This window comes from Neovison vison, chromosome 7, assembly GCF_020171115.1.
Source record: "Neovison vison isolate M4711 chromosome 7, ASM_NN_V1, whole genome shotgun sequence".
NCBI classification, from domain to species: domain Eukaryota; kingdom Metazoa; phylum Chordata; class Mammalia; order Carnivora; family Mustelidae; genus Neogale; species Neogale vison.
This window is the reverse complement of record NC_058097.1, coordinates 115,153,250-115,180,699: the sequence shown is the minus strand read 5'-3', so window position 1 is coordinate 115,180,699 and position 27,450 is coordinate 115,153,250. Positions and strand designations below refer to the sequence as shown.

Genomic DNA, 27,450 nt, shown 5'->3' with positions numbered 1-27,450 from the left:
ACAAAGAAGTCACAGTCCTCGAATGCCCAGTGAGATGCGGGTGCTTTTCACTAAGCATCATACTTAACGCTTCACAACAACCTTGACATAGAAATTATTTTTCTCTTTTTCTGTTTGAACAACTGAAGTTCAGCGAGATCAAAGAGCTTGAGGCAAGTCCAAAGGACGGCATGGGGAGACTCTGGGACCAAAGGCCACGTTAGCTTCACCAGGTGACCCTGAGCCTCTGCTGGTCACTGAGCTTTGTTACCTGTTCGCGTGTATGTGAATGCAGGGCGGGATGAAGCTGTCTGAGGAACTAAACACTGAACATGCTGGAAAGCCTCAGGAGCCACAAGCGGCGGGAAGCTGGAAGCAAGACCGCACAGACTAGGTAGAAGCCAAGAGAAGGGCTGGACTCGCGGGCTCCGCGGAGAACTTAGGTGGCTGGGCGAGGGGCGGAGCGAGGGGCGGATCATGGGCGGGGCATGGGCGTGCAAACAGGGGAGCGTGCGGACCATTCGCGGACCGGGCAGAAATGCCGCCTCTCCGGGGGAAGCGACGTGAGGACAGAGTGAGCGAAGGCATTGTGGAGTCTCGGTGAGTTGCTAAGGTAGCTCATCCTCACCATCCTAAACCAAAGCAGAGACCGGACTCGACCTTCCTGGGCCGGCTTTCCCGTAGAGCAAGCAGGAAGGGGATTGCGAGAAGTTCCTGCACAGAGCGCCCCCCCTGCCCCCTGGCAGATTGGTACGGCTCATCCCCCCGCCGCTGATCTGGCAGGCTGCGCGCGCACCCTCCGGCGGGGCGCGGGCCGGCGGGGCGCTGCGGCCTCTGCGGCCCGGTTCCCTCCTCCCGCTCCTCGCGTGCTCCTTGCTGGCCCCGCGCCCGCCGGTGACGCGCCCGCGCTCCTTGCCGGAGAGGAGCGCGGCCGCGGGGGCGCGCCCCGGTGGCTCCGCCCCCCCCCCAGCTCCCTCCCCTGAGTCCCGGGTGCCCCGCTCGCGCGTCTCCGTGCAAGAAGAGCGGGGACCCCGCGCCAGCCCGCCCCTGCGTCCCCGCCCCGGCGTGCGAGGCGCCGCGCCCTCCTGCTGCCCTGCTCGGTGCATGGAGGGGCCCGTTCGGATCGCAGCCGCCGCCGCCGTAGCCGCCGCCAGCGCGCGGGGGATGACCTGGGGGTGGCTTTCGGAGCCGGCTGCCGCGCAGGAGGTCCGGGGACTGAGGCTGCCCCGCCGAGAGGTGCGGGGGTGGGCCCGCCGCAGGATCGGAGGGAGGGGTGGTCCGGGGACCCCGGGCTTGGGGGCCACGCGGCTCGGGCGCGGGAGGTCCGCGGGAGGGCAGGCCGGCGAGCCCGGGAGGGCATAGGGGTACCGGGCTGCGTACGGGGTCTGGGAAGGGCAGCTGACGGATGCCCAGCGGAGGAGCTCCGGGCGCTCCGGATCCTCGGGGACTCTGAGCCACCTCGTGGGAGGAGGCGGGGTGAGGTGTCAGTAACACGCTTAATTCTCTTTGACGGTGATCCGCTGGGGCAGGTGAGATCCAGCATAGCCGGGAGTAAGGGGCGCCAGCAGGTTTTCCCAAGGGAGCGGGATTCCTCGCCTCTCTCAACCTCCATCCCGCAGAGCGCCTGTGAGAGACAGTGATTTATGTGTAGGGAGAAGCAAGAGAAATTTCCTGCACAATGTATCTTTCTCTGCCTTCACAGACTCAGTGACTTCCCAGCCCCAGGGAGTGTATTTTTCCTTCTCCTCTGTAAAGCTTTCTGTGGATTGCATTATCATTTGCTAAATACATTACAGCTCGCTATTTATTTCGGTCTGCAGCTTACAGACCTTTGTTGCTTTCTCTCCACATCTAGGGATTTCAATAATAAATCACTGAGGAGGATAGATAGACTCTCTCGCCCTTGCCTTCATTGTTCTCCTAACCCCACCAAATCAGGTGGAAGGCTTTCCAAAAGGCGCTCTTCTCCAGAATGCCTTCCTTTCCTGGTCAGGACTATCAGAGGATGGCAGGTGCTTTAAGGTCAGGCTGCTTTCCAATTGAGGTCTAGAATTTAGGGAACACCATTCACAGAAAATGAGCCTCTATGTCCTAAAACAAACGCTGTGAGAAACAGAAAATTGAACCAAAAGCTAACATGAGATTCATTCTCAGGGCAGTGGCCAGTAAAAATGAAAGAGGCCAGTCGTGTTTCCATGCCTCACTGATACCATTACCTTCCGACTCCCAGCTGACCTCTTGGCATACCTGAAGGGCAGTGTCAAGGAGGAAAAGGTGGGGAGGGGAGCTGAAAAATAAGTGGGTTTATTCTCAGCGCAATTCTAAGTGTTCTATGACATTTTATAGCTCATTTAAAATAAGTAGTCTATTTTAGCTGAAAATGGGGGAGCATTATTCAACTTTTAGGACAAGATGAAAGAAAAAATTTCTAAAAATTTAAAATTAGTGCTTAACTAGAAAGCATTCTTAGGAACCCAGAGAGGCACCAAATACTGTAGTTTCTGTTATGCACATGTTGAAATAAACTGCCTCATACTTTAAGTTATATGAGAAGGATGGAGAAAACCTGTTTCATTTTGTAAAGACGTGCCCTGGGTGTGTGCTTGGCAGTGGGTAGAGCAGAAACATTTATATTTCTATAAAAAACACACAAGTGTATATTGTTTAACTTTCATGCAAAAACTCGGATATAGTATTTGCAAATCTGTCTTTGTTTGAATAGTTTAGTCAACCAGGAAAATCAGTTACTAGAGGTACTGTGCTATTGTTTGTGTAGTAAGTCACTTGGGATGCTTTGATTGATTGCTATGGTTCTCATGAACCTCCTCTTCTGTGGAAAGTACTTAAACAGCTCTGACCCTCAAGCCGGGAAGTACAAAGAACCCTTAGGACTTGGAGCATACTGATCTAGCCTGTGTAGTTTGGTGTCTGAATCAATCTTACCCTTTGCCTTCTTTGCAAGAAAGGAATTAAGTTCACTTAAAGATAGGACACCCCCCCCCGCCCCTAATCAGCAAGGTATATATAGAGATGGAGCTTTGTGTGGGAATAGGAACGTCTGTAATGGGCCTCTGCTCTGTGGAGGTCAGGTAAATATGTTGACTAGTTCTCCTGCTTTTCTTTTTCCCACTTTGCCCTTATGCTGTCATAACTTTCTAGATGATTTCATTTATGGGTTTGTCAAGATAGACATTGAAGTAAAAACTTTCCTCTCTAGAAATGTTTCTTTTGCACAATTTTAGACCAAAAATTGGTGATTGTGTCTGAGCGTATCCTGGGGAAATGATTTCCGGAGTTCAGCATTGTCTTAGTGAAATTAGGCTGGGGTAAGAAATTAAAAATAACTAATTGAAAAATTGGTTATTTATAACGTGTAATTACATTAGCTATGGCCTTGTAATTAGCATTTGTACTATGCAGGAGAATATGCAAGACAGCACATCAGGAGAGCAGATGAGTTGTCTACACAGGTAGTCTTTTTTTAGATATATGATCTTACTACTTAATAGGAACTAATTAGATTAGAAAGAGAATTTGGAGTCCGGTTGCTAAATAGGTTGCTTTGAAGGACTTGATTTTATGGTAATTTTTTGACGAGTGCTTTTTTTTACCCCCAGAAGTTTTATTAACTTGGATTGAATTAGAGAAGGTTTTATTGTTTTTATTCAAGATTTTATATTGCATGTAAACATTCCATTTATTTATAAATTCCATTTATACATTTTTATTGTGTATATGGCCCTCATTCACTTTTAAGGGACTGAGGAGGAGGGCTTTGATTCTTCTCAGTTAAAATTATAAGATCATATACAGAATATCCTTCATGTCATTTTAAAAATATTGGATTACAATTAAGTGAAAAACTGGTTTGTTAGTTTTTTTTTTTTTTTTTTTTTTAATCCTTCAAGTTTTCCGTCATTGTTTGTGCTCTTTCCCCCATTGTCAGGCTTAAAACATACAGTATCATTGTCATCTGTCCCCTGAATAATGGTCCTGAGGTGATATTATTAATGTGGCTTTTTAAAATCAAACTAATTATACTTGCCTAAAAGAGCCACATGTGTGTGATTCTAGCTGCCTGGTGCCTTTTGAGAGCCCGGGAGACAAGCTAGTGAATAGAGCTGAAAATTCATTCTGTATTTGATTAAATGGAACAGACTCGCTGCTCCTTACCCCAGCAGGGGCTATGAGATCTCTTGATCCCCGAAGCGGCTCCAGGACCCTGGGAATTCCATTAGCGAGCACCTGAGGAATTTCTGCCCTGCAGTGCCTTTTTTGTATGTGTGTATGTGTGTGTGTGGAGGGGGAGTGGAGCTGAGTGGTGATGGGGCGGTGGAGGGAGGGGGGCGGAGAGAGGCTACATTGGAAGACTCCATATGTTAGCAGATCTAAAATCAAGGCATGACTTAACAGCTTATCTTGTAAGAGAAAAGCCCAACCCAAAGGCAGATTGCTAGTCAGGACTTTCCTCCAAGCAGGACTGTGTGGGGATGTGTTGCTAGCACTGAACCGAGCGCCACTCTAAGTACAGAAAGTCGCTTCTCTGCTTTCCCTCCGAAGCACAAGCATATACACGTTGCAGCCTTGGTAAGTCTTCTCCGTATGATCTTTTGATAAATATGTAAAATTGTGTTACAGTTTGGTCTTGCCTGGAAGGACTGATGTATTGTTCTAATAACTTTTTAAACTGAGAGCAAAATCAGACTTTTATGGGAAGCCAGTTGCTTTACAGAGATGAAAGGCTCATTTGAATAGGCATATTTTAGTGTGCTCTTTTGTTTTTATATCATTTTATTGCATTCTTGTTACCTTGTTATAGAATTCAAATTCATGGGCGGTGTATGTTTCTTTCCTGCTGTCTTTTTGAGAGTTCTTAAAAGATACTTAAAAGTATCTTTTAAGACATTGCTTTGTAGACTTGCTAGCAGCCACAAGCAAATGAAAATATATCTACCAAAAATATTCGTGTAAAATCTTTGGAGCAAAATTTTTGGAAACATGAGTGTGTCTTCCTCCCCTGCCAGCCACCCTCCTCCCCACACACCCACAGCTGCCCCAAATAATTTTTGGATACAAACATTTTTCAGGATATTAGTCCAGTTTGTTGCTTGTGTACTTTTCCAGGAGGAGCAGTTCTGAATCTTGGATGGTATTGTTAATTGATTTTCATATTCCAAGAAGAGTTAAACACGAATGTGAATTCCAGTGCCAATTTCCAGCTGATGCAGAATGCTGTAGCTTATTCGATGGTTAATTTGGTATATTTTGTTCCTGATTAAAATCATGTTGTGTCACAGTGCTTTCCCCCACTTCCAGCATGTAGTCCTCTCCCAAATTCTCACAATGCAGAGTGCTAGGAAAATAAAGAAGCCTTTTAAGAGACCACGTTTAAGTCTTTCCCACCTTACTCCCGGGTATCCCTTTTCTAGTGCCGCCACACTGAAAGGACTCTTGAATGAGTTGGCGTAAACACTGAAGTCACAGTGTGTCTATCTTGGTTCACAGTGATTCAGACTCTTTTGCCGTGTGATATATTTTGATGGCCAGCGATCATAAAAAAAAAAAAAAAAAAACTACCCCCAAACACATTTTGTTCTGGTACATACCAGTTGGAATGTGCGTAGGACTTCAGTTCTGGACAACCAGCAACATGCCTTGCAGTCACAGAATGAAGGAATGGTGAAGTCCCTTGTATCTGAATTCAGAGGGAAAGAAATAGCCGGGTTATAGGACTGAAATGAGATCTAGTCTGCTTTCTGTTTTGTTGCTTATAGCTGCCTGGTCAATTTAATTTTTAGGTTACCATACTAGAAACAGAAGGAAAAATTGACACATAAAGCTTGCTCTTCAGCTACATATTCATGTTAAGAGACTGGCTCGCTGTTTTTTGTTTGTTTGTTTGTTTGTTTGTGAGCTGGGGCAGTAAACTTGACTGAAATCTTGGTTTCCTCATCTGTAAAATGGGAATAACAATAGTATCTCTTAACCACTTGTTGTGGGGGCTCCATGGGATGATGAAAGTGAATTGCTTGGATATACCAAATCGGCTCTGAGGGTTAGCTACTGTTACTTGTAGTAACTTTTCCCGTCCACATTAGTCTATTACTCTGATCCAGAGTAGTTTCTTTGAAGTGCTAACTAGTAAGAAATTCTTGGAAGTTAGTACATACAACTATAGTTGTAGTGTGCTACCATTTTCTTAATTTTGCAGTTGAACTGAAATGTTACATTTTTCTAATGGATTGTATAATATAATACAATATTGCATTTTTCTAATTGATTGTATAAGAATGTACATGAGTATACAGTTAATGTACACCGAACAAACAGCTAGGCGAGGTTTTACATATGCACATATGTGTGGTAACTATGACCCAGATCAGGATCCAGAATATTTCTTTCACCTCGGAAGGTTCCTTGGTGCCCCTTCCTGGACAACCCTGCCTCCCCCAGCAGGCAGTTACTGTTCTAACTAGTCCCACTGGACATTAATTTGAGCTGTTCTCAAACTAGATTTATAAAAATGGATTCATATGGTATATACTCTTTTATATCTGTTTTCTTGCACTGCTCATTGTGTCTATAAAATTCATCTGTGTTATTGTGTACGGTAGTAATTTGAGCTTTTTAAATTGTTAGAGCATCTTTGGTGTGTTTTGAAATTTGTATTAGTCAATTTTATCGGCACATTGGGTATGTGGCCGCTGGGAAGAAAGAAAATAGCACTTTTTCCTAAATTATTTTAGTATATGTGCTGCCGAAGCGAGCACACTTTTTCCTAAATTATTTGACAATCAGATCCTAGTAGCTAGCTTAGAAAAATTACCATGACCTTGTTTTTGTACCTAAAATTGGGTAAAAGTAGTATAATCATTCTTAGTTACAATTACATAAAGCAAATCCATTAGTAACTGTGTTGTTGTATGTATGTGTTTTAGTTTTTAATATTTTGTTTAATTTTTAATTTTTTTTTTTTCCGAGAGAGGGTGTGTGTGAGTGGGGAGGAGGTGGGGCAGAGGGAAAGTAGAGCAGGAATCATAAGCAGGCTCCACACAGAGCTCAGGGCCTGACACAGGGCACGAGCTCAAGACCTGGAGATCACTACATGAGCTAAAATGAGGAGTTGGACACTTAATGGACTGTGCCACCCAGGCGCCCCTTGTGTGTGTGTGTGTTATTAGAAGGGAAGGAAGAGACCCTCAAAGCAGAGAAGAAGGACCATCTAAGGTAGCTTATATCTTTCGTGCTTAGCATTTAATCCATAATCAATACTTAGAAATGTACAGAAGAAACAACTAGCCCAGCATTAGTGTGATGCTCTTTTAGAAGAGAACAGAGCAACACAATGTTCTTTTGAAAACAAAAAACAAAAAAACACCGAAAAGGAAAGAAAGTGGAGCTAAGACGTTGTTATTGCTACGGAAAAATTTTGAAGAACAGAACTATACCCCCTTCAGGGAGAAGGTTTTGGCTTCCTCCTTGCTGTCAGACAATGCCTAGATGTTTAAAGTTTCTGTCCGTGTTGTTGGAATTCCCTCATGTGCTAAATAAAATTTATTTCACCTAAATAGTGAAACAAGGCTACGAGATGAGGTCAGTGATTTAGAAGGCCACTCCTTTGTTTCTTAAATTTTGGAGGGGGTTGTGGTTGAGGTAAATAGCTTGTATTTCTGTTCTTGGAAATGTTGAGGGAGGATTTTCTGGATGTTCTGCTTGAACACAAGCCACTTCTCTCTCAGGAGACACTGTATTTTGCAGCTCTTGTGATTTTATTAAATCTTATGATTTCATACTCCTTGACACGAGGTCATTCTTCACCGACAGCCATGTGCAGGGATGGGTTCCCCTGGACTCCAGAGAGACAAGTTGTCCCCTTTTCTACTTACATCAGACCACCAGTGGTCCAGATTTCAGGGAGGTGGAGAGAGTTGAGATAGTCATCTGTGATACATCTTTTGTCCCGTAGGGGCGCTCCAAAGATGCAGATTTTGGTTCAAATGAAGGAAGAACTGTGACAAATAGGACTGCCTCAGGATAGAAAATGCTCTTTTGTGGGGACTTGAGCTCCTCTTACTAGACACTTGCTGAGGACACTGTGGAAGCCATTTCTTCTTTGGGTGAGAGATTGAACTGCATGACTTCTAATAGCACTTGCAGTACTCAGACTCCATGAAATGAGCTTTTCTGAAAGAGTGATTTTACATAACCGATCCATGTGTAATCTTGGAGGGAGAAAATACGTTACAAAGTCCCAAACAGCCACTGAAGAAATAAATTTTCTCAGACCAGCCCTAGTTTAAAGTTGAGGACTGCCTCTACTTGTCAGCTCTTTTCACTCTAAATAGAATTCTTCATTTAACACTAATAAGTAAATGTCAGATATTCTTTCTTACTTAAAGAGAAAATAGGGACTTTTCCAATATTCTAAGTATGTAAGTGTCAGAAACAGTAATGCTTTCAAAGGATAGTAGTTGCTCCCTTTTTATGGAAGGGCACAATGAGAATTTCCTTGAGTCCCTCCACTGGCCGAGTTATTTCTTCACTCCTACAACGAGCGTACAGTCAAAATGATTAAATATACATCTTTGCTCTCTGCCCTCTCTCCTCCACCCTACTTCTCTATACTTGAATTTCAAAAGAGAGATAATTTGAGGGGGGAAGACCGATACTAGTGACTTATCCCATCAATAAAACGGTATTTGGAACATTTTCTGAGGTCCATAGTTATTTAATCCAACCATGTACACATCTTGTATCTGCAAATATATGCTAATAATATTTAATAATGGATATTTAGAATGAGTGAAGGGAGTGTATTATAAAGCAAAAAAGAATAGTAGATGGAGTTTTCATGGTTTTGTGTTTATGCACATGAACCCTCTGTGCCCTCCGTGCCTCTCAGCAGGTCTCTGTCCTCTCTTCTCTGTTGCTGCTACCTTTTACTCCTCCAGCATTCTTTTTACAGTTTCGGAGAGGGATGAGAGGAGATTCAGAATGTGAGACCAAAAAAGGAAAAAAGTGATTCTGCATGGTAAGCACAGCTTCAAATAATGAAGACAGTGCTTTAGATAAAAAATAGTTAAATGTCACATTGTGATTGGAATTCATGAATGATGTTTTAGCAATTTTACTTTTTTCTTTTTTTTTTAATTTTACTTTTTTCTTGAAAAAAATTCTTAAATTGTAAATGGATGAAGTTTTAAACAATTTTTTTTTTTTTAACATTTAAAATGTGTATTTCTCTTCTGTGCAATGTTTGGTGTCCAAAGAGCTGATTTCATGTCCTGTCTGTTTCTAAGATACTTGGCATTGCAGGTGTTCTCTTGGGTATCTAGGTACTAAAAAGTGCATTCTGGCTTCTGTCTCTTGCCAGGGAAATGCCTGACAGTTATTGACTTTTTATGGTATCAGAGTAAAAGTAATTAGTATTCTCTATTTTACTATAATGGTGATATCTGTTCAATGAGTGATTGTACACACTGCCTGGTTGGAGGTAAATTTGGCAAGGGGGACAAATGTTTAATGGATAAAATACTACTTTTATCAGGCCATGAAATTACTCTAGTGACATCAGAACTTGGCAGCCTCTTTTATTCCAATAAAAACAAAAATAGCATCATAAGCTAGGGATAAGACATTTTTCTTGTCCATTTATTTTGGCTTATTTTCATGGTTTTGGCCTCAGGGTGTGCGTATAACAAAATAACACCACGGTGAGTAACAGGCAATAAGAATTAGGGAATGAAGGTAGTTTCAGCTGAAACAGACATGCTGTTTATCCGTCGCCTCGGTTTCAGGCATTTAAACTGTTCCTCTCAGTTTGGTGACTAGCATCAGGGTGGGTATGAGGAAGCCTCATCGGTTAACTGGAGTTAAACTTCATCATTTGGCTTGTTAGAACCTCACTTGCAGTACATTGAAAAAGTTTGGTGATCGGCTTATAAAATTGTCATGTGTCTGGGCGTGATTACAAATGCAACAGTACAGATTTGTAGAAAGGGTGCTGCTTAATCCTTTTTATAATCACCAGTGTAAAATAACATCGTGTTATCAGTTAGTTCAGTTTGATTGGATATAGTGTTTCCTCTTGCCTGTTTTACCCTGTTCACTCTTACTGTGAAATTAGATTTTTAGATGTTATCATGATTTTTTAAAAAGATTTATTTATTTGAGAGAGAGAGAGAGGGTGGGGTGGGGAGAGATGGGCAGAGAGGGAGGGAGAGGGAGAAGCAGACTCATACTGGGTGCAGAGCCCCATGAGGGGTTCAGTCTCAGGACCCTGAGATTAGGACCTGAGCTGAAACCAAGAGGTGGACACTTACCAGACCACACCCCCCAGGTGCCCCAGATGTTCCCATGATTCAATGGCAGTGCTTATACCGAGTTTCAGTTTGGTGTCCCAGCATCTGAGCAGTAGGTCTGTTGACCCAGGGACTACTAGCACTGAGAAGATACTTTCATCATGCTTGATAGGTCATTAGACTCCTGAGTAGAACCATACTAAAGTCTGACTGCTACATTCTCTCCATGATTTAACTTGTGGGTTTACCTCACTGTGATCACCTTCTTAAACAAGCTCATTTTATTTCTCCATTAAATCTTTTATAGTAAGGAAAACTATAGTTCTGATGGGTTAAAGTATATTTCAGAGTTCTTTTTTTTTTTTTTTAAGATTTTATTTATTTATTTGACAGAGAGAGATCACAAGTAGATGGAAAGGCAGGCAGAGAGAGAGAGAGAGAGGGAAGCAGGCTCCCCGCTGAGCAGAGAGCCCGATGCGGGACTCGATCCCATGACCCCGAGATCATGACCTGAGCCGAAGGCAGCGGCTTAACCCACTGAGCCACCCAGGCGCCCTTTTTTTTTTTCTTTAAAGATTTATTTATCTTTAAATAAAGGGAGAGGGAGAGAGAGAGCATGCACACACAGGAGGAGAGGGAGAAGCAGACTGCCTGCTGAACAGGGAGCCCGATACGGGGCTCGATCCCAGGACTCTGGGATCATGATCTGAGCCAAAGGCAGACGCTTAACTGACTGAGCCACCCAGGTGCCCCCAAACCTGCTTCTAAGTAGCTACTTCTACTTTACCTGTTTTTAAGTCATATTATAGTCAGATTAGAATGGTTCTGATCTCTTCATCCGATCTTTTGATTCCTGTTTACTGATAGTTAGGCATATTTTCTCTTTTAATGGTCAAATCCTTTTTGAGATTAAAATAAAAACATCAAAATCCTACCCTGCATTTCTAACTCCAAGCTCTAGTCATCTTTTTTTTAGATTTGTGCTTTAGTTTGATTTGTCTTTTAAAAGAAATCGCAATACTCATGTTTTGATTGTAGACCTATGTAGGTCTTTCATATAATTTTCATCATATGTTTTTGTGCTAATTTTTTTTTAATCCCATGGCTAACTAAAGCCCATTTGAGTCATTATAAGATGGGTTGTTAACTGTGGTCTCCTATTAGGCTAGCAAACACAGTTGTCATTATTTGTTACTTCTTTTGTGTTTGAGGATGCGTTTTAAAAGAGCTATTGTCATAGTGGTTAGGTCTTAAAATAATTTCACATTTGTTACTATGACAGCAGCCACAGTGGGGATTTTAATCATACAATACAGCTTGTACAGAGATTGATATCAGCATTCTGTGGCATCAGATACATTTTAGCTCTGGGATTTGACTACATACATCTTTCTTTTGTCAGTAGGGGTTCTTGCAGCCAGCTCCCAAAGTGGGTTTCTAGAAGTGGTCCTTCCAAGTCTGGGCTGTATCCCACCCACAGGAAAATAGCATAAATTGTTTTAAAGAAAAATTGTCAATGTTTTACTTATTTGGGGATCTCTCTTTGAGATAGCAGCTAATCGGAAAAGATAAGGACATGATTAACCCTGTAAGACAAAGATCAGATTCATGTTTTCTTAGCTAGCTGTGCTTAGATACAGAATACTTAATTAGTTGTGATCACACTAATGGATAGGCACTACCTATCCAACAAACTCCTGAAGCCTTCAACACACAAGGAAGAGAAACTGAGTTTTGAGTTTTTCATTCATTTCTGGGCTGATGAAATTATCCACCCCCTTCATCCTGAAATGTGAGTCATCTGGCAAAAAAATCCTTCCACTTGACATTGGAAATGAAGTCCCCATTTACTTGTAGAAGTTCCTTCTAATTCACTGAGAAATACTAACCTCTTTTGTGTCTGATTTACCTGGAGTGAATGTAGGGCTGGTATACTGGGGCAGTTAACAGGAAGGAGCGTGGTGACGGAGGACTGGCAGATTGCTTTTGCAGATTGGGAGTCTTGTCTCTCTGCGTGCCCTGCAGACGTGCAAGAATGGTGCCTCCAGAGGACCGGGAAAGCAAAGTATTGTTCCATCTGGTGTTGCATGTACAACACAAGTGGGTGTACATGCCCCCCCCACCCCCCCTTGCTCACTTAGCTCTTTGCAGAGGAGTGGCCCGTCCCAGCAATGACTACACGGGCTCATGGTTCTTTTTATTCCATACACAGAATAATTTTCTCCCGTCTCTGATGTCATCATTTCTTAAATAACTTTTATACAGCCCTTTGTACTTGGCAGAGTGTTTTACAGTTTTGGTGTGTGTTTGCTCTTCTGCTTAAATATATGATGTAGTAAAATTTTCGTGAGAATGGAAACCATGAATACAATATGTGATTGAGCATTAGTAGCAGATACGAGAGTTTTTAATGTAGCTTGGAGTTAGGTGATCTTTAAAATCTCTGGAATGTTGGGAAAGGAGGTTCTTTGAAACTGTAGTCTTTCTTTTTAAGCTTTAAGTGGGTTATAATTGCACACTTGTCTGTGCTTAAAAATAGAATAGGGCGCCTGGGTGACTCAGTGGGTTAAGCCGCTGCCTTCGGCTCAGGTCATGATCTCAGGGTCCTGGGATCGAGTCCCGCATCGGGCTCTCTGCTCAGCAGGGACTCTCTGCCTGCCTCTCTGCCTACTTGTAATCTCTCTCTGTCAAATAAATGAATAAAATCTTTAAAAAAAAAAAAAGAATAGAATAAAATACTTCTAAACTGGTTATTTTTTTTTCTCTTTGACATTTCTATGCCACAGACTCTGTGTTATACATTCTTTTGACCTAAGGGAAGTTACGGAAGTGAATTTTGCCTAAGGTGAAATTGATTCCCTGTCATCTTGGATTTTTAAAGTCTTTCCTTTATAGAGGTCACTTTATTTTTATTTCTAGCCACAGGGATGCTTCTTTCTAGTACATTTCTTTAGAGCAGGTACTTGTGTGCTTAGAAATTTTGTAATAGAATGTCCCAAGTGAAAATGAAGTTTGAAAGCCCTTTCCAAGTCTATGTAAACAAAATAGCAAAGGGAGCTTTTTAGAAATAAATCTCATTTTATATGTGTGTTTTTGATTATGGAATGAATATAAAATCTAAATTGATATGCTCTTTCTCTTAACAGTTACTCCATGATACCCTTGTATCCAAAACATGACGGGTGATATTGAGAGATAATTTGGTTGTTCGTTTCTTGGATATGGAGGAAATGAATGCGAGCTTTACAGTTTTCAGTGAGCCTTTTAATGTTGCTTTGGTCCGTTATTGGTTATTTCCTTTTCATTTTGTATCAGTATGTCATGTTGGCTGAAACACATGTAAATGCTCAAGCATTTGGTCACAGCCAATTTGGGTCATTTCGGTGAAAATCAAACCAGTTGTTAGCTATTTAATAAAATGATTTAAAAATGGCTTTGATGACCTGGTTGAGAAGGAAAGAAAGAAACATAGATATTCCTAAAGTCAAATCCTGCCCCTCCTCCTTCATTGGAGTGAAGAGGGAGCTTTAATAACCAACAGAGACCAGCTCCCAGTAAGAGGTGTGAGGCTGTTTATTTTCACTCTGGAGATGTATATACTACAGAAGGAAAACTCTGGCCTTGCTTAACCTAAGCAAGTCATTACTTATCTACGATCTGGCAAGCAATTTGATTAAAGTTGACAGAGCTCATATAATATCAGAACCAAGTCCTCTTAATGATTGATGAAACTTGTAAGTCTTTTTTTTTTTTTTTAAAGGAGAAAAACTAAATAAGAACGCATACTTGTTCAGATCTCTAATTACCAAGTATAAGCCAAGTCTATAATGTAGTTTTGTCTCTAGTGATTAATAGGTATTCATTTGTATGTTTTATTTTTTAAGATCATGATTAAATGGCTTTGAACTAATATTTTTATGTTAGCAGGTTAATTTGGCTTTTACATGATTCAATTCTTGAAATTTTGAAGTTCCTACTTCACATTTTTAACATCTTTTAAAGGTGGTTTTCTTTGTTGTTTCTTTGATATTCTTTAGTGGTAGTTTTGATCAATTAAGAACTTTCCTCTTTGTCCTCTTATCAAATTGAGTTAGTTGAAAAAGTCTTCAGCTTTAATGTTAATTTTTTTCAACCCCTTGCTCTCTAACTGTATAAACATGGTTTGGACAATTGTCTTAGCAGATTTGGGCTGGGAAGTGTTGTGGCTCATTTCTTCGCTGCATTTCTTGTTCTCATTCCCAACAGATTGATAGCAAGTGTGACTTGAATGTGCCCAGTGGTCTTGGGATGATTTAAACCAGGATTCTGTGTACAGTGTTGAACCCAACTCCGGAGGATCATTGTTTCATGCCATTCATAGGCTGCCTAGCGGACAGTCAGTCCTGGACTGCCACACCCCTCCCCCACCCGTATACCTTGTTTTAAGCAAATTTAGCATGTGCAGTTTTCAGATTAATGAAGCAGTTGAATTGAGAGCGAATTCGTTTTCTGTGAATGGAATTTTCTTAACCTGGGAATTTTCAGGCTTTGTATCATCAGGGTTTGGACGAGGGTAGGCTCAATGTGTCAAAACCAGACTTCACTACAGTCTGGTGACACAACCTCCCTGTGCCTTACCTCTTCACCTGCATGATGGGAATGGATGAGAGCTTACCAGGCTGTTGGGCTATCTCATTTAATGTTCAGGTCCTGTGGTCAGTGTATGGTAGGTTCTCCTGGAGGGTGAGAGCCGCTGCTCTGATAGAATGTGCTGTCCCTGAGGTGAGGGTTTATAGTCACAAAACAGGATGTAATTGTGACGTGACTGAATTAGACCGTTGAATCAAAATCAAATGAGTGGGGGTTAAATTCTGGGGAGCTACAGATGTGGGAATAACCTAAAACTGATGATATGTTTCTGTTTTTGAATTGGTTAGAACCTGGTGCATAGTGAAGATTAGAACCTGATGTGTAGCAAAGAGAGCTAATGGGGATCTTTTGGGTAAATTTCTGTGAATCTCCAGCATTTGACTTTCTTGTTCCATATATTTAATTTTGTAACTTTGTAATCTCCTCTTTCTCCTTTCTATCTCCCCAACCTCAATATAATCATATCAGTTTAATTGCCAGGAAAATAAAATTCGCTTTGTGAGAGATGTATTTCATACCTACCCTTATTGACATGTTCTGAGAAGAAAGGGCTACCTGTTCTTGGAATCCTCTGCTCACTTTTCTCTCGATGATTTTCCCAACAAGTGTTGTCACCTATGGGAAATTCCAGTGCTTTCTAGAATTCTTATATGTATACTGCATGAGCTTGAATCTTATGTCCTTTTACATTCTTTTCTTTTGGGCTTACATATGGTCAGAACAAATAAACCCTTCACTGGGATGGTTAAAGAACACCAATAAAGTGCCATTCCCCAGTTGTTTCCAGAAAAGAAATAGGATAGACATGGAATCATCAGATGCAAATATTTGACTTGGAGGTGGGCCGATTATACACACTGTTGTCTGCCCCCACCCGGCAGCTCCCTTATGTTGTTTCTAGCTGGCCAGTGTGAGTCTGTTGCCCTCAAGTGACTGTTGCAAAGTCTGAGGGTTAGCAGTGGAGGGGGGGGTCCAAAGAACTGGAGACAGGAGTTGTAGAATCAGTTAAGTGTTGAGAATTCTGTGTGTTTCTTCTACCCCACAGGTTGGCCTAAGTTTTGGTTTTTTATCACTGGAATCCAGGTTTTCAGGAAAGCACAGTAATGTCTATTGTGATACTGAGTGTGTTCGCAGGAGAAGACGTTGGGTCACAACTCTGCAAATGCACAGACTTTAAGATATTCCTTCTGGGGCCTATAATGTAGAGGATAAAGCTTGACTGTATTGCATTTATAGAGTTTTCTTAGGGCAGTGGTCTTGGTGGCTATGGAGGTAGGTTAGCATTTATAGGATTCTTTTAACTGTTTTGATTTGGGGAACTGTGCATCTTGTGTTTGAAACTATAATTCTTGTCCTATCCCTCGCCCCCACTCTCAGCTCAAATTTGTAGGGGTGTGTGAGATCAAGGAAATAGCTGTGTTTTTGGTTAGTTAACAGAGTGTCTTAGCCGAGATGATAATGGCTTGTATTTTTGCTAAAAAGGGGTCAAACTTGGATAATATATGACTTTTTCACAGGGAAAAATTCTTGTAAACTAATGTTGATTAAATTATTTTTATTACTAATCTCAAGTAGATACAAAATAAACTAGATGCAAAATTTTTAGAAAACGAAAATTTACAAAATAAATGCATAACTGCAAAACCAATATAATTGAAACATTAAAAGTCCTTGAAATTTTTTTAGATTATCAGTATTGTTTAATATAGAAAGATAGTTATGCTTATTTTATATTTCTCTTGCCTGATTTGGCTTTTTCGAATGAAGCACAATTAATATATTTTTTCTTTTTTTAAATAATGACCTTGTTTTTAACTACCGGCCCAGTATTTTGTGGACAGTACTTTGAAAGTGCACTGTTCTGTGTGGTACTGGGAACTTTCAAACCCATTGAATGAAATGTGTGGGTGTATTAATACTTATTGTTGATGAACCAGAGTAATATGTGTTCTTTGTAATAAGTGTGTTCGTAATGTGTAAGGCTGATTGCTATGTCACATGCTTTTCAAGTTTGTTGCACTTACGCTGCCATGAGCTAGAAGAGAATTCACATCTGCTTTTCTTGTCACTGATTCCAAAACTTTCTTTGTCTGCTGTGTTCTGTAACATCACTTGACCTTCCAATGTCATAGACCTGATCCAAAAACACAAATGTCAGTTGGGCACCGGTATCTCGTGTCCCATCCTCATTGTCTGGCTGATGACCCGCAGTAAGCCTACAGTAACTGCGCTACAGCAGGACAGAAACAGTTGAAATTCATAAAAAATAATTTTCATGCCTCTAGCAACCCATCTGCAGATTAAAACGGAGAAAGAGAGCTAAAACCTGGTAGGCTTGAGAATCCCTCTGGTGTGAGAAGTGGCTGTGGATTCACACTGAAGTCAGTGGACATAAAAACAGATTTGTACTCAAGGCCTCTCTTTTATTCGGGAGGCTTTGTGTAGAAAGGGGTAAGCGTAGGTCTGGGATTGCCCTGGGTTCAGATGTTACCCCTGCCATTTATTAGCTGTGGGACCCTGGGCAGGCTATCAGAGCTTTCTTTACTGTTCCCTCATTTGTAAAATGGCAACAATACCCATCTTTAGGATTGTTGTGAAGATCAGTAAAAGTACACGTAGAATCTTTTGCCTACAAACTTAATAAATGGTAGTTGTTATTACTCTTTGGAATAATGAATGTCTTAGGACAGCTGTTTGGTAAGATGTACAAATAGATGTATTTCCACGCAAACCACTTATTCCCTAGTGCGTAGTGGAATCAAGAGGCAGGGGTGTGGTGAAATATTGGAATTATTTGGCAAGGGTTTTTAGGCTGCACAAAGAGCCTGCCTCCTTATTGCCATTTCCAAGGGACCTACCCTTACCCCTGGCAATGGACCATTTCTCTCTGGTGCTCGGGCAGGAAGATGACAGAGTACTGACTGAAGCATTTGAGTCTTTCTCTGGTAACTCTGACTTAAATACTCGTACGGTCTTTTGAAAGCCTAATTTTATAAATACTTATAGAGATGAACTTATTTATTTATACAAACAAATCAGCGAGTTGATTTGTCTGGTATTGACAGGGAGTGTCTAATCTAACCCACGTGCATGTATAAATTAACATTGTGGCATTTGGCTTTTAAAATGTGCTTGTTTTCCTTAGGTATTTATTTACCAAATTCGGGACTTTAAAAAGTGTTATGAAAAGATGGGACAGATTGACTTGATAGTTTGGGGGTGAGGGTTGGGCAGCAAAGCAAGGTTTATTGAGTGACAGCAAAATGATAGCACAAAGCTTCCCAAGGAGCGAGGGGACCCAAGAGGGTTGCCCTTGATAATTTTATAAAACTATTTGTGGGTTGACCCAGTTAACTTGGCCAGTACTCTTTAAGTATATTTGGAATTCCTCCTTGAGAGTTATTTTTTAAATTTAATAATGCTTTATGTGGTAGGATTTTGTTTACATGACTTGCCCTGATAAAAATTCATACCACATTGCAGGAAACATGACTATGTACAATAGAAACCCAGACATTTCAGTCTGTAATGCCAGTCTCTGTCATAAATGTGTGAAGAGTCCATTATTTTAGCTACAAATCCTTATAACAGTCTGAAAAGCAGAGACTTCCACTTACCCACCGTTGGTCCTGTGCTTTCAGAACTTTCAAGATCACAGTGAATGCTTTGCAGACCCTACTGGGTCATTTCTGTGTGTGAGCAAAGTAAGAGTGCTTTTGGTATTGTATGTGGTATCTTTTCTGTTCAGGTTTAAAAGCACTTTTTGATAATGGCTGCTATTTTTTTTTTCCAATTTATTTATTTTCAGAAAAACAGTATTCGTTATTTTTTCACCACACCCAGTGCTCCATGCAAGCTGTGCCCTCTATAATACCCACCACCTGGTACCCCAACCTCCCACCCCCCCTCCACTTCAAACCCCTCAGATTGTTTTTCAGAGTCCATAGTCTCTCATGGTTCATCTCCCCTTCCAATTTACCCAAAAGCACATACCCTCCCCAATGTCCATAACCCTACCCCCCTTCTCCCAACCCCCCTCCCCCCAGCAACCCACAGTTTGTTTCGTGAGATTAAGAGTCACTTATGGTTTGTCTCCCTCCCTATCCCATCTTGTTTCATGGATTCTTTTTTTTTTTTTTTTAAGATTTTATTTATTTATTTGACAGAGAGAAATCACAAGTAGTAGGAGAGGCAGGCAGAGAGAGAGAGGGAAGCAGGCTCCCTGCTGAGCAGAGAGCCCGATGCGGGACTCCATCCCAGGACCCTGAGATCATGACCTGAGCCGAAGGCAGCGGCTTAACCCACTGAGCCACCCAGGCGCCCCTCATGGATTCTTCTCCTACCCACTTAAGCCCCCATGTTGCATCACCACTTCCTCATATCAGGGAGATCATATGATATTTGTCTTTCTCCGCTTGACTTATTTCGCTAAGCATGATACGCTCTAGTTCCATCCATGTTGTCGCAAATGGCAAGATTTCGTTTCTTTTGATGGCTGCATAGTATTCCATTGTGTATATATACCACATCTTCTTGATCCATTCATCTGTTGATGGACATCTAGGATAATGGCTGCTATTTAAATTCTTTTTTCTTTTGCCTGTGGCTTTTCTGTAATCCTGGGTCATGCCCTTTGTTTGTCATTTGGGTTAGGTACCTATTAAATATATTAGTTATTGATTTAAAATTTTGCATAGTAAAACATAAGTAAATATGGGAGTTCGCTTCTATCGAAGACCAGATAAACTCAGTGAACAGGTCATAGACCATTAATGCTGATTCTCTTAAACTGTTGCTTAGTAATGTGAGGACCATTCTCATGTTATCTCTTTTGGCTTACTAGAATGTACATTAGTCATCTGTGAAATAACTTCCTAAGTCCCAGGGAACATTGCTGGGTTTCTCTCAATGTGCATTTATCCCTTCATCAACATTTATTCAACACTCATTTTGTGCAAGAAACTTCTCAGGTGTCCGGTAGACTGTCTTGGACAAAACAGACATGCTTCATTTACTTCAATCCAGGTCTGGGTGGGAATCATTTATGTGACCGGTAAATCTCCAGCCTCGTTCTTTTTTCCCCACCGTATGAAGAGTCAGATGAAAATCAAATTCTGTACTTTCTCTTCTAGGATGCCTCCTTGGCTATAGTTTTAACCCAGGGGAGGTCAGACTACAATGAAAATCAAAGCCATTCCTGAAGAAGGAAAGACGTTTTAAAAAGCGTGGAGTTTTAGAGTGGCGTGTGAAGAGAGAGTCATGGGAATTTTTTTAGTTGAATGTAGGGGTGTCTGTGTCAGTTTCCTGCCTCTCAAATGCCAGTATCCCAGCAAGGTCTATAAGTCTGGCCTATGTTGAAGAGGAATGTTTCTTTTCTCTTCTTCTTTTTTTTTCTTTTAAAGATTTTATTTATTTGTTTGATAGAGATCACTAGTAGGCAGAGAGGCAGGCAGAGAGAGAGGGGGAAGTAGGCTTCCCGCTGAGCAGGGAGCCCGATGTGGGGCCCCATCCCAGGACCCCGAGATCATGACCTGAACCGAAGGTAGAGGCTTTAACCTGCTGAGCCACCCAGGTGCCCCAAAGAGGAATGATTCTGCTGAAGAGTAGGGATTGCAGCCTGGGACCAGTTGAGGATCTTTGAGTGGCAGAAACCTGTCAATACCAGGAAGATTAAACATGCTGCTTTAGGGACATTTGTTGGTTGACATTTAAGATGAAAAGCTTCAGGAAGTCTATATTTAATGGTCCATTGGGGGCACATGATTTAGCCTATTTTGAAACCGAATGTATTGAGCTGTTGCAATACATATAATTACAATATATAATTATATAGCTGAATATAACATATGATACATGATACTAATTAATACTAATTAATATGTATAACATGCATCTATAATATACGTAGCCAAACAGATAATATATAATATGTGTAATACCACATAATATTAAACATACCAATCTAAGACCGTGAAAACTTAGGTCTACTGATTGGTTGTTTCTCAACATTGATTTTCAGAGCAGTAGTTTGTTTGTTTATTTATTTATGTATTTATTTATTTGACAGACAGAGATCTCAAGTAGGCAGAGAGAGGAAAGCAGGCTCCCCGCTGAGCAGAGAGCCTGATGCGGGGCTTGATCCCAGGACCCTGAGACCATGACCTGAGCCAAAGGCAGAGGCTTAACCCACTGAGCCACCCAGGCACCCGGGAGCAGCATAGTTTATAATGAAGATTTTATATTTGGGGTAACACGAGGAACGACCAACCAAAAAACATGCAGTATTGACTTCCTAAAGCCACATTTATTCTGAAACAGTGTTTTGCCTACCTGTTTGTTCTGTACTAATGAGACAGTGACCACAGATGACAGTCTTTAAAATTTTTTTTTAAAAGTATTCTTACTTGGCAAATTGTGGGCAAGCTTACGTGGGACATGCAGGTGCTTTGCTTTAATTTTCAGTGTTCCTGGTTACTGACATCCAGATGTCTGGGAACCGCTGCTGTAGATTAAATCTAGCAAATTCTCAGTATGCACGTTGTCCTTCCTGGGATATGGCTTCTTCGGGGTTTCTCATGATAGCTGTTTTGTCCATCTGTGAGATTTATGCCTGGGTGTTGATGATGCCTCATTATCAGGAAGGGTTCTCTTCCTTGCTGCAGCGACAGTTGGCTTTTTAGCCTTCTCCAGCAGAAATGGAAATGCCTCACTTAGTGTTAAGTGCACCTTTATTGTTCCATGTGCTGAGGTCAGGAGGCAAGCCCCTAAAAAATCTCGCTATATAAAGGCTGCTTTTTAGATGTTTTATTAGTACTGCTGTTGGTTATTTTAATTAGTAGTATGTTTTATGTGCGCCCTGAGGCTGTTCAGGCAAAGAATGTAATTCAAATAAACAAAATAATATCTGATGTTTTGGAACACCCACACCTGCCATCTGGGCCTTTACTCTTAAGGTGTGCTTGCTTAGATTGGCAGGGAAGCTAGGAAGAGAAAAAGGAGATGATTATGTAGTGTAATGAAATGTTTTAAACGTCCGTTCTTGGAAAGCTTGATGACCAAGTTTTTAGCTTGGTAATGCCATAAGCGGTGGTTCCTTTTTTTAGGGTAAATATGAAGTTTGCATGGGAAGACCTGTCTTCTCCATTGTTTGGAGCGTTGCTCACACCTTTTACCTCTTTCTGATTGTGTTTCTGGGGACCTGTGAGTACCTGAGAGATAATTTGACTGTCAAATGGTGGATGGTGCTTTCACAATGCAAGAGAGTTTGCTAGGGTAATTTCCACAGGGTTTTTGTTTTGTTTTGTTTTACTTTACTATAAAGTAAAGGGGCCACCTCTCCCAAGTTTTTACAATGAAATCATAAACTAGTCTCATTTTTTTTTTTCTTTTCGACTTGGCTTTTTTTTTTTTTTTTGAGTTTACACAAATATTCTCTTTTCTGTTTGCAAACTGAAGTGAACTATATGCTTTTGACTTAATTTTGAGAGCCGAAATTGTGTTGATTTTGGATACCGTTGCTGGATTTTCCTGCCATTCCCTCTTTCATTAAGTATAGTCCTTTTTGGAGTTTGCCAAAGATGAGGCAAAACTTGTGTAAGAGGTGCACCTGATCTTTTAAGTGTGTGTGTGTGTGTGTGTGTGTGTGCGTGTGTGTGTTTTCCCCACCTAAACATAGCACTTGTAAAATGTTTGTCATAAAGCTGGAAAAAATTATGGAGGTTTTTTTCCTTCCTTAGAGACGGAACCTAAGCTATACTAAATTAGTAAATTGTTCTACCTGACTGACATTCTCTAGGAAAAAGAAATATATCCATTTAGAACACTAACTTATTTTTTAAAAATATGTTTAACATAAATGTTAATATGTTAAAATATTTTATAACATTAAAAAAATACCATTTTAAAAATAAGGGCTACTGCCACTTTTTGAATCTTTTTTCTGCCTTAAAAACAATTTTAAATGCTATTGTTTGTAGGTAACCCAAGAGTTAAAGATGTCAGAGACTTAGGAAATGAGATCATGGTGTCTCTATTGTCTTGTTCTACTTTATTGCCCCCCGCCCTTCTTTTTTCCCCCAGCTACCTTGAATATAAGTACACAGTACATTTTCTTTCTGTAAGTGAATGAGAAACTGCTTTTTTTGTGTTTCGGGGCTATAGATTCAACTGTATTCACAATCTGGCTTAGAAAATGGATCTAATGAAGAGATTTTAGAGTATTAAGCTAAAGCTATATCCCACAGCACTCTTTTTTTTTTTTTTTTTTCTTTTCAAAGATTTTATTTATTTGACAGAGAGATTGAGAGAGGGGACAAGCAGGGGGAGCAGCAGGCAGAGGGAGAAGCAGGCTTCCCACTGAACAGGGAGCCTAATGTAGGACTCAATCCCAGAACCCCGGGATCATGACCTGAGCTGAAGGCAGAGGCTTAACCGACTGAGCCACCCAGGCATCCCAACCCATAACAATCTTAAAATTCCAAGACTCATATTAATTATGTCATTATGTAAAGAATGAAACTGTAACGCTGCTGTAAATCTCACCAAAAAACCGAAACAAAACAAGACAAAAACCTCCCCATGTTGTTCATAGAAGCCAATGAAGACAAGTCTTTCCAGGAAGAGCCCCGCTACTAGGGTATATAGATGTAGCAACACAGAAAATGTATTCTGCAGATGGAAGGTGTGACTAGTGTTAGATACATAGGAAATGTTGAGTATAATGTAATATAAAAGATTTTAAGAAATATGCCAGAACTTATGTATCTAAGTTAGGGTCTGTAAGCTGTGTCTTCCATCTCACATTTTTGTTACTGCACCAAGACACTGGGAACTAGTTATAGCACTGTAAGAAAATTCTTGGTGTTCTTAATTTGTTGGGAGATAGCCATTAATGAATAAATTGGTTGATAATGTTGGAGTTAAGACACTGTAGTTTTGGGACGCCTGGGTGGCTCAGTCAAAGCATCTGCCTTCCGCTCAGGTCATGATCCTGGCCAGGGTCCTGGGATCGAGCCCTGCTAAAGGGGAGCCTCCTTCTCCCTCTCCCCCTGCTTGTGTTCTCTCTCTCTCTTTCTCTCAAGTAAATAAATAAAATCTTAAAGAAAGAAAGACACTGTGGTGTTAAAAATCAGGTGTGATTATAAGAACATAGTAACAATCAGGTTTATACATTGACACTGAAAATAGTTAACAAAGGATTTTCAGGGAAGTTATGCACAGAGGAGTTATCAATGGGGTAAGTTTTTGTGTCTTCCAAGTTGGGCCAGTCTCCTGTGGTTTCCCCAGTTGTGTATCAGGTGTGTGCGTGCGTGTGTGTTTGAGTGTCACGTGTGTCAGTGTGTCCTTGAATGGTCTTGACCCTCCTGTTTCCTGTTGCCTCTGCGTAATGTCAAAACGCAGGCACTGTTGTTTGCTACACACTCAGCTTAGCAGAGTTGTTCCCGCAGGCTTTGCATTTCTGGGAGACGGGCCGGACCTTCAACTCTCCCAGCTGGATTAAAATGACTGGCAATATTGTGCTGTGTTTGCAAAGATACCGTGATCTTAATTGATTCTTCCACTTTCTAGTCCACTGGGGCCTTGTATCTTGATCATTGCTTTGACTCTAACTGCCTAGCAAAGTTTTCTGGGGTGCAGGTTTTCTTCCTACAGGCCAGTGCATATTTTTACATATCTAGAGACTTAACCGTCTGAGGTGATTAGGTACTGACTACACAGTCAACTCTTGATTGACTTGTGTGTCCATTTGTGAGTGTTCCTGAAGAGCCCCAGGATCAGGGCACGGCTTCTCTTAGACTCTGTGAGAGCTGCGATGGAATTGTGTCTGTCCTAGTTCCCGTCACCAGCTGAACAGAAAGCATAGGCAGCTAGGAAATCCAGACTCCTTTAGTGATTTTATGCAGCCGTGGTTAAAGGCGGAATGAAGTTCTTCGAAACCCGAGTCACTCTGTCCCAGGTCTCTAGGAAGCTTCCAGCTGAGCAGGTAGCAGAGTATAAAAGTCATTGTGATGGCAGTTCTGTGCTCAGCCAGCATCAATTTCAAGTTTTTTGCAGCATAGATTTTTTTCTTAGGTTTCTCATTTTTTCTTATTTTGCTTTCCCCCAAATGTTTGACTGTAAACATTAGAATCCATTGCATGGAAATGAATTTCTCCTTGAGGTTTTATTTCCTTGCTATTAAAATGAAATCCAAACCGAACCCCAGGGAGGGTGAGTCTTTTGGAACATCCAGAGAGAATTTTGTTTCATTTGGTATGGTCTCAGCAATGCACTGGACATAACAACAGCTTTATTAAATTTATTACCTAACACTTATCTAGAGCCCCTTTTCAAATGTTTTCATATTCCATCCTGAATCCAAAAAACAAAAAAGAAAAAGTTAGCCAGATGCCTGTCTGGGTCTTTTTAAGATCAGTCTGTTCAAGTTTAACTAGTTCTTAGCAAACTTAAAATCTAATGCTCTTAGCTAGCTTTTGTTTCATGGTTACCAAAACCCTGTTATTATTTTTTTTTCTTTCCCTGTGAAACCAATGCCAGTGGCAACCTTGAAAAATCTACTGAGTGTTCACCTGTGGCAAGTGCTGCCTCTTCGGTGTCTGCAAAGTAATTCTCTTGAAACTTGGCTATATTTTGTCTTTTTAATAATCTCTGCCAGGTCGCTTTGTAGAATTTCGCTGTTTGTCCGCAGCTGTGTTTTAAAATACTCGTAATGCGCCCGTCCAGCTCACGGTGGTTGCCAGAATTATCTTATCTCCGTGATTTTTGGTTTCCTGTGTTCTAGAAGCAGGAAGAAATAGTCTCTTTGAAAGATGGTGGAACAGGAACACTTGGCTTTTTCTTTCTTTTTTTTTTTTTCCAAACACACACATATTGTGAATAGAACCTAACTCCGCACTTAGACCCCCTTCTCTTTTGGTGTGTAATTAAGACCACACTGACTCCTCAAGCCCCTCACTGTTGCCTTTTTCTGCTGGTGACCTCTGACCCCAGTGACCTTTCCTGGGGTTAGTCCTAGGCCCTTTCCATTGTGTTGGAGCCCAAGTGGCTCATGTGGAGTTGATTATTTCTTTGCTCATTTGGCCTTTTTGGTGCCATAACTCCCAGTCACTTCCATTTTCTTCCTCTGCTTCTGACGGTCCACAGTGAAAGGAAATGCCTTCCGCAGGCAGCAGGACCTGTCTGGGACCCGTCTGTAGGCTCGGCTGACGCGATGGAGGCTGGGGGGCCTGGGGGGGAGGGGTGTGAGGTCTGTCGGAGTCGCTGGGAAGGAGGGTGCGGCCCTTCTGGGCCCATCAGCCAGGCCCTGGGAAGAGCTGGGTGTCCCTGGCAGCGTCCCAGTCCTGGTGGAGGGGGGACGCCCCAGGTCCCGGATGTGGACCTGGCTGTTCGATGGCCTCCAGCTCCGCGCCTGGAAGATTTATCTGTTCCTCCCACCGCCTCCCAGCTCCTTGGCAGGTCGGCACATGCATCACTGTCACTGCACATGACTGACTGCTCTGAGGGAGTCTTTCATTTCTGAAGGGAGGAGGATCACCCCCGTAGATGAACGTGCTGACGGGTTGATGGTGTCTTTGTTGCAACTGGACTCCCGATGGCACTTTGCTGCTTTGTCCTCACCCTCCTCCTGCCCCTACCCACTTCTGCAGTGAGATCACTGAGAGATGTGTGGCAGCTGTTAGTCTCCGTTTTCGAGGCCTCATGGGGACCCCGGGAGGACTGCTCGGATCAAAGGCTGGAGGGATCTCGAGGGAGTCAGCCGTTAGAGGGATGGGTCCGATTACCCCAAACCGGGTGCTGCACCGATGAGTTACTCAACTCTCCGTCTGAAACTAACTATGTTCTACACGTTGGCTAATTGAATTTAAATTAAAAAAAAAAAAAAAGGTAGAAGCATATGAAACTCAATGACATTTTGAAACTCATTTTTAAGAAATCTAAGGGTTCATCCTGAGTTCATGCCCCTTCTTTGTTTTAAAGGTTTTATTAATGGTATTGATCACGTGGATTGTTTTGAATGAGGCATCGCTACACCTTCCAGTGTGATGGAATTTTTTTTTTTTTCTTTTTAGGATTCTTCCCTCCTCAAAAGGGAGCAAGAGTTTTGTCTGTTATTTTCCCTTCAACTCTCATAGAAGCACTTCAGACTTCTTTCTGCTGGCCTCCTTGATCTCTTTCTTAGAGTTCCACTTATGGCCAACTCAGCCCATTTTCTCTGTGCCTAAAGGACGCACTCTCCATTCCCTGCCACCATCAAAACGGCGACGACAAACCATGGAAAGCCCTGCTGCTTCTCGTGTGTTTCCTGTACTCGGTGACCGCATGTCCCACACTCACTTGTCCAAGTAGAAATCTGGACAGTATCCTTGTTCCTTTATTTAAGGTCGGAGCCGTGGGCAAACAAATGGACGCTGATGTATTCCAAAGACATCTGTCTCAGAGACCATTTCTTTCCCGGCCCAGATCATTCACTATCCAAGGCCTGTCAGTGCCACCTTTTAATAACATTTGGTAAATATGTCCATGTCTTAAAAAAAATTTTTTT

At 41.6% G+C, this 27,450-nt stretch overlaps 1 protein-coding gene across 1 annotated transcript in view; it reads left to right on the top strand.

The window, feature by feature from the left end:
* Positions 1–1,150: 1,150 nt before the first annotated feature.
* Positions 1,151–27,450, top strand: part of CDON (cell adhesion associated, oncogene regulated) — a 101,617-nt gene continuing 75,317 nt past the window's right edge. Inside the window, exon 1 of the mRNA XM_044258163.1 lies at positions 1,151–1,215. The gene's annotated coding sequence lies outside the window, so the exon portion shown is untranslated. The remainder of the gene's footprint in view (positions 1,216–27,450) is intronic.